Raw genomic sequence first — 8,070 nt, 5'->3', positions numbered from 1 at the left:
GTGTGTGGTCCTGAAGCAGGAAATGGACCAATTCCTTTAAGAAAATGAGGGAAGATCAATGTGGCTGCAACACAATTGCAGTAAGAAGAGATAGCAGACAAAGCCAAAAGTTGTCAGAAACAAGAGCACATTGAGATCTTGGGCACCACAGTGAGAAATGTGGGTTCTTTTCTAAGTGCAATGAGTTTTGATTCTGTGCCTACTTTATTCTTTCTCATCCCATGTGTGAATTGTGCTAGGTTCCTAACTGACCTACCTCTAGTCTCTTCAAAATCATTCCATAGTTACCAAATAAATAGATAAATCCTACAAATAAATCTTCCTATAAATAAGTCTTTCTACAAAGGTAGCCCTCAGTTCCCTTCTTTAAAACCTTAATTCACTCCTTTCAGTCTAAATCACTTTTTAAAAAATTAGGTATATATGACAGCAGTATACATTTTGATTCATTGTACAAAATTGCAGCACAAACTTTTTATTTCTCTGTACACAATGTAGCATTGCACCATATGTGCAGTCATATATGTACCTAGGTTAATAATGTCCATCTTATTCCCACCATCTTTCCTATTCTCATACCCCTTTCCTTCCCCTCTCTCTCCTTTGCCCAAAGTTCCTCAATTTTTCCCATGCCCCCCTATTATGGGTCAGCATCCACTTATCAAAGAGAACATTCGGTCTTTGGTTTTTTGGAATTGGCTTATTTCTCTTACATAATATTCTCCAACTCATCCATTTACCTGCAAATGCCATAATTTTATTCTCTTTTAATGCTAAGTGATAGTCCATTGTGTATATATACCACACTTTCTTTATCCAATCATCTATTGATGGGTGTCTAGGTTGGTTCCACAGTTTAGCTATTGTGAATGTGCTCCTATAAATATTGATGTCTGCATTGCTATAGTATGCTGATTTTAAGACCTTTTGGGTACAGACCAAGGAGTGGGATAGCTGGGTCAAGTGGTGGTTCCATTCCAAATTTTCTAAGGAATCTCCATACTACTTTCCAAAGTGGTTGCACCAATTTGTAGTCCCACCAATAATGTTTACTCATTGTTGTTTGTAAACAGAACTCTAAAGAAAGAAATTAAAGAAGACCTTAGAAGATGGAAAGATATCCCGTGCTCTTGGATAGGCAAATTAATATTGTCAAAATGGCCATACTACCCAAAGCACTATACAGATTCAATGTGATTCCAATTAAAATCCCAAAGTAGGGCTGGGGATGTGGCTCAAGCGGTAGCGCGCTCGCCTGGCATGCGTGCGGCCCGGGTTCGATCCTCAGCACCACATACAAACAAAGATGTTGTGTCCGCCGAAAACTGAAAAATAAATATTGAAATTCTCTCTCTCTCTCTCTCTCTCTCTCTCTCTCTCTCCCTCTTTAATAAAAAAAAAAAATCAAGTTTCGTGGCATTTAAAAAAAAAAAGATGTTGTGTCCGCCGAAAACTAAAAATAAATATTAAAAAATTCTCTCTTTCTCTCTCACTCTCTCTTTAAAAAAAAAGAAAAGTAAAAAAATAAAAAATAAAAAAATAAAAATAAAATAAAATAAAATAAAATCCCAAAGTAGTTCCTTATAGAAATAGAAAAGGCAATCATGAAATTCATTTGGAAAAATAAGAGATCCAGAATTGCCAAAGTAATCTTTAGCAAGAAGAGTGAGGAAAGAGGCATCATAATACCAGAACTTAAACTATACTACAAAGCTATAGTAACAAATGGCATGGTATTGGCACCAAAATAGACATGTTGACTAATGATACAGAATAGAAGACACAGAGACAAACCACATACAGTTATCTCATACTAGACAAAGAAGCCAAAAATATACACTGGAGAAAAGACAGTGTCTTTAACAAAAGGCTGGGAGAACTAGAAATCCATATGCAGCAAAATGAAGTTAAACCCCTATCTTTCACCATGCACAAAACTTAACTCAAAGTGGATCAAGGATCTAGGAATTCAACTAGAGACCCTGCATCTAATAGAGGAAAAAGTAGACCCAAATCTTCATCATGCTGGATTAGGCCCTGACTTCTTTAACATGACTCCTAAAGTGCAAGAAATAAAATCAAGAATTAACAAATGTGATGGATTCAAACAAGAAAGCTTCTTCTCAGTAAAAAAAAAAATAATAATAATAATAATCAATAAGGTGAAGAGAGAACCTTTACATTTTGGGAGCAATTTTTTGCACATGCATGTCAGACAGAGCACTAATCTCCGGGATACCTAAAAAACTCAAAAAAAACTTAACACCAGTAAAACAAACAACCCAATCAATAAATAGGTTAAGGAGAACAGACACTTCTCAGAAGATATACGATTTATCAATCATACTGTCTTAATATGCTTTCTGTTGCTATAATGGAACACCCAAGACTGATTAATTTGTGGAGATTTACTTAGCTCAGAGTTTCAGAGATTGGGAAGTCCAAGAACATGATACCAGCATCTGCTCAGCATCTGGCAAGGCCTTCCCACTGGATGGTGACCCAGTGGTGGGTACCACATAGTGAGATAGCCAGAAAATGATTTCTTCTATAACAATGCTCCCATGATTATTTATTAATCCATGAATCAATCTATTCCTGAGAATATCCAGAGTGGTCACAGAGCCTTCACATGACTGCGGGGATTAAACTTCAACAGCAATTTTGGGGACCTTCAAACCACAGCACCAACCCAGTGAGTTTTTCCTTCTTCTTCATTCCCTTATACCTAGTGAGGAAGGGTCTCACTCCTCAATCAGAACAGGGTCTTTCAACTTGTAGTCTACTGCCACAGAATTTAGAGGTCTATATATTGGAAGGAACTTTTAAAAGTCATCTTTATTTTCAATAAAACCTAATTGAAATTTTATTTTATGAATGTATATACAAAATAAAACTTTTTAATACAAATAGTATCTGTAACACTGTCATCAGTAGAAATCAACATCAATTAACATTTTCAGGGGCTGGGGATGTGGCTCAAGCAGTAGCGCACTCGCCTGGCATGCGTGCGGCCCAGGTTCGATCCTCAGCACCACATACCAACAAAGATGTTGTGTCCGCCAAGAACTAAAAAATAAATATTAAAAAAAATTCTCTCTCTCTCTCTCTCTCTCTCACTCTCTCTTAAAAAAAAAAAACATTTTCATATTACATTACAGTGATTATAAACCTCTCAAAATATCTCTACTTCATAATCTTGGGAGTTACTTCTTACACCTGCCAATAAATCATATTATTAAAGGAACACTATATTGTATCAGTGCAGAAATACACTACTAGATTATCACACGTTTATCTAAATAATTTGGTAATTTTATTTTATACACTTACAAATATTGCCAAATAAGGCCCAAAGTCTTCCCCAAAATGCCAAAAACAAGTACATGGCACAGAAAAGTCAAAGAACTTTTAACTTTGGATTTAATAATTCAATCAATAAATAACTGAACTTCACTGGAACTCTCTCTTGTTCTGGTTTCCTTATGCTATGTTGATGTTTTTCCTCCTGGTTGGATGATGTTATGGTTTAGAAACGATGGTCCCCAAAAGCTCATGTATGAGACAATGCAAGAAAGTTTAGAGGTGAAATAATTGAGTTGTGAGAGCCTTAACCTAATCAGTAACTATAGGCAAGTAGTGTGTGGCTGGAGGACCCAGGCAGTCTGCCTCTGAATAGTGTGTTATTCAAATTACAAGGAACAGCAGGGAGATTCAGAGCCAGGATTGAAGTTGGAGGAAAAAAAGATTGGAGATATTTGAAAGTCATCTTTGAGGTGGTGTTTGAACCAGCTATAAATGTTGGTAAGATTTTTTTTTTTAATATTTATTTATTTTTTCTTAGTTCTCGGCGGACACAACATCTTTGTATGTGGTGCTGAGGATTGAACCTGGGCCGCACGCATGCCAGGCGAGTGCGCTACCGCTTGAGCCACATCTCCAGCCCGGTTGGTAAGATTTATAAGGAAGGAAGTATAAAACAATTTAGGTTAGAGGCAAGGATTAGCACTGTGTTAGATCCTTATAAAGGGAACAAGAACAGGAGTAGAACCAAGGAAAAAGTATGTTAGTGAGCTTTTTTACCTCTGTGAGTAAAAGACCTGACAACAATTTTAGAGGAGGAAAAGTTTATTTGGCAATCACAAATTGTGAAAAGCTGGAGGACATGAAAAAGTTCACTGCTTGGGTTCAAATCCCAGCTTTGCTAGTTACCAGAAGTGTGACCTTGGGTAAATGACTTAAAATTTCTTGCCTTAATTGCTTCATTTGAAAAATGGGAGTGATAATAATAGTATCTACTTTATAGGATAATAAGGATTTAAAAAGATGTATGTGAAAAGCAATTATAACAGTGCCTGAAATATTTTAAGTACTCAACAAATATTAGCTATCACCAAATGCATCTCCTTCCAATTCCTGACAGTTTTATTTAATGTTTATTAACATGTATAATGCTAGCCATTGGAAGACAATGTCCCTATCTAATGACATAATTCTGATGAAGTTATTGCTCAAAAACTTTCATGGCTCCCTAGCAGGTCCATACTTAACAGCATTGGAAACTCTAGATAATATGGACTCTATAAACAAATTTAACTTCTAGTTTTCTTCTACTCTACTTCTTGTAGCTTATATTATGGCCATATTGGACTGCATTGCTCTCTGTGAAAATAAATTATGCTGTTCTGCTTCTCTTCCCTCACACCATTGCAATGTTGCAAATGTATACCTGAAAGCAATATTGTCTGATTATTCCCCATTATTATACAGGGTGCCACAAGTACATATGCATTGTAATTTTACCTAAGTCACACACTCACTTAAGCAATTCCCTTCAACATTTGCTCAATTTGTGAGCACTTTATTCTTGGTCAGATACTGTGGGTATAAGAAAGAAAGAAAGAAAGAAAGAAAGAAAGAAAGAAAGAAAGAGAGAGAGAGAGAGAGAGAGAGAGAGAGAGAGGGAGGGAGGGAGGGAGGGAGGAAGAGAGGGAAGGAAGGAAGGAAGGAAGGAAGGAAAGAAGGAAGGAAGGAAGGAAAGAAGAAAGACAACATAGCCTTGCTCTCCAGATCAAAGTCTAGTAGTGAAGAAAAACATGTAATCACATAAGTTGTCATTCACTGTAAAAGGTACTACCATAAAAGAAAAGGACACTAAGGAACGAGCAATTAGGCAAGCATTGACTTTGTGTGTGTGTTGGGGGGGAGGGTGCTGGAGATTGACTCCAGGGCCTTATGTGGCCAAGTGCTCTACCACTGGGCCACACCTCCAGCCCAAATTTGGGTTTAGACTGACAAGGGAAACACCTATCCATGCAGAGTGGGTTGAAGCAAAAAACACGGAGGCATGAAATAAAATAGTGTGTTTGGGAAACAGTTCAATGTGGCTAGAGCATAGGACCCAAGAGGAAGTGGCTAGATATGAGGGTGGAGAGGTAGGCAGACCTTTCTGCCAAGCACAAGAATTTGGACTTTATCTTGCAGGCAACAAGAAATAGTGTTTAAAAAATAATATATGGTCAGAACTGTATTGTAGAAAGCTCACTCCTGGCAGTATGGTGGTCAGAGGCCAAGAAGAAAACCTAGAGTAGCACTGTCCAAAAGACCTTTCTTCAATGACAGAAATGTTGTATTCTGTGCTATCTTATATGGAATGGAGAAACCACTGATACTGAAATAAAATCTGAAGAGTAAGTAGGCATTAGCCAGGTTGAGTGGGAAGCAGAATCTTCACCAGAGGGAACAGCATGGGTGAAGCCCTGAAGCAGGAAATGGACCAATTCCTTCAAGAAAACGAGGGAAGATCAATATGGCTGCAACATAATTAGTAAGAAGAGATAGCAGATAAGGCCGAAAGCTGTCAGAAACAAGAACACATTGAGACCTTGTGCATGTGTGTTCTCAATAGGTACCTCTGAGAAACTGAAATGTGGCCAGGGCACTGAGGAACTAAATTCAATACTGTAATTAATATTAAATTCAAATAGCCACATGTGGCTTGTGACTACTGCAACTCTGAAGATAAGGACCTCACTCAGGAAACTGTGGACCTAGCCCAGGTGATAAAATTGAGGCAGAAGTTTGACTCAATGGATATTTAAGAGGCAAAATTATAAGAGTCTGATGTATATGAATTTGTGAGAAAAGAAACAAGGAGTGACTGTCAGATTCTAAGCTTTGTAGCTGAATACCTACCATCACTCAGGGTTACGCAGGAAGAGCGGATCCAGAGAACAGACAGATTGAACCAATTTTGAACATGCTTAAGTGTCTAAGAACTATCCAAATAGGAATATTTGGTGGAAGTTTAGCTCAGAAGAGCTGTCTGAATTGAAGATACAGATTTGAAAGTCTTTGAACCCTTGAGCAATACAACCTAGATAATATTAACAAAAGTAGAAGCAACAAGTACAATCCTGGAAAACATCAACACATAGGATGGGGCTAAGTTAGTCCAGAAAGGAAAGCAAGGAGACAGGTAGGAAAAGAAACTGGTGAGACTGGTCACAGAAATCAATGGTATAGAGAATGTCAGGAAGGAAGCATGATCAAATAATTGCCAAATGCTCTAGAGAGGTCAAATAAGGTGAAAACTGAAAAGTGCTTTCTGACTTTGTCAATTAGGAGGTCCTTGGTGACATTTGCCAGAACAGTTTTCTGGTGGAAGTCTGATAAATATGAGTTGAAGGGCAGGGATGAGAAGTAGGAAGGGAGGGAGGAAAAGGAGGAGATAGAAAATTCAGACGTTAAGTATGATTTTAATTTCAGGTTCTGGTTGCTCAAAGGAGCTGAGATAAAAATGAGTCTACTGAGGAGGTACAATACTGAGAGAGTTGTTCCTTTTTTTTTTTTTTTTTTTTTTTAATAGGAACCCAAGAAAGATAAATTAAAAATTACAAAGGGTGGAGAATGGAGGATGGCCTCAGGGTAACATAAAGTTGACCATGTCAAATATAAAGTACTTCCTCAAACAGGGAAGACCTTCTAAAGAAATGGGAAAGCAATACACACTGGCAGTTTACTGGGGACGGTAGTTGGTCTTTCTGTTATTAAAGGGGCTATCTGTCCGTGGGGACAGGAGATTAAGAGGTTGTAGAGTGAATACCTAGACTTCACTCTGATGGATGAAGAGTCATAATAGGCTACAAACAAATTAAAACATTGCCTTGGTAGCAATGTAATGATTTTGTTAGTAATCCCTGAAATTTTATGGGATTTATCCAAGATTAAGAGAAAGCAAGGACTCAGGAATTCCTGAGTTGTACTGTTTGTACCAGGGATTGAACCAGGGGTGCTTAACCACTGAGCCACATCGCGGCCCTTTTTCTATTTTTTTTTTTCTTCTTTTTCCTATTTTATTTTGAGACAGGGTCTTGCTAAGTTGTTTAGGACCTAAATTGTTTAGCCCAGGCTGGCTTTGAACTTGTGATCCTCCTGCCTCAGGCTCCCAAGCCGCTGGGATTACAGGAGAGCGGCATCCCGCCAGGCTCTTGAATAGGTAATTTTAACTTAAATGGTCGACCACAGGATCTGTATATAAGGAAGAGTGATCAGTTGACAAACTTTGTAGAAGGCAGGGGAGTCCACGAACTTGCAGGTCTCATCATCGAAGCAAAGTCGTCTAAGCATATTGTTCTGGGAACAGCAGAAGTTGTAAAACGGCCTAAAAACACTTAGAGGGCACACCTTATCCCCTTTGCTGGCACCACCCGGGTGATCAGCTTCCTCTCCATTCCGCAACTACACTACACCAAGGGAGGGGCCCCACCCTGCAAACCCTCACTTCTCCAGCCAGTCTCTATTCTACTTCACGGACAACAACTAAGCGCCGTGTGCTTTCCGTGAACTCTGGCCAGGTCAAACCAAGCCGCACCTTACTGACTCGCGCGGTCCCTAGCTGTCCCGCAAAGCCTCCGTAGTGGGGGAAGGGTGGCCCAGGGTGGAGGTCCGCGCGCACCGACTTCCGCCCCCCACACACACCGCGCGATCCGTGGCCCGCGGCGGGAGCTGCGGTTGGACTGAGACGCCTGCGCACTGCCGCCCTCCTCGCGGCCCCGGGCACCCCACCCC

Source organism: Urocitellus parryii, chromosome 8 (genome assembly GCF_045843805.1).
Source record: "Urocitellus parryii isolate mUroPar1 chromosome 8, mUroPar1.hap1, whole genome shotgun sequence".
NCBI lineage: Eukaryota > Metazoa > Chordata > Mammalia > Rodentia > Sciuridae > Urocitellus > Urocitellus parryii.
This window is presented reverse-complemented; position numbering follows the sequence as displayed.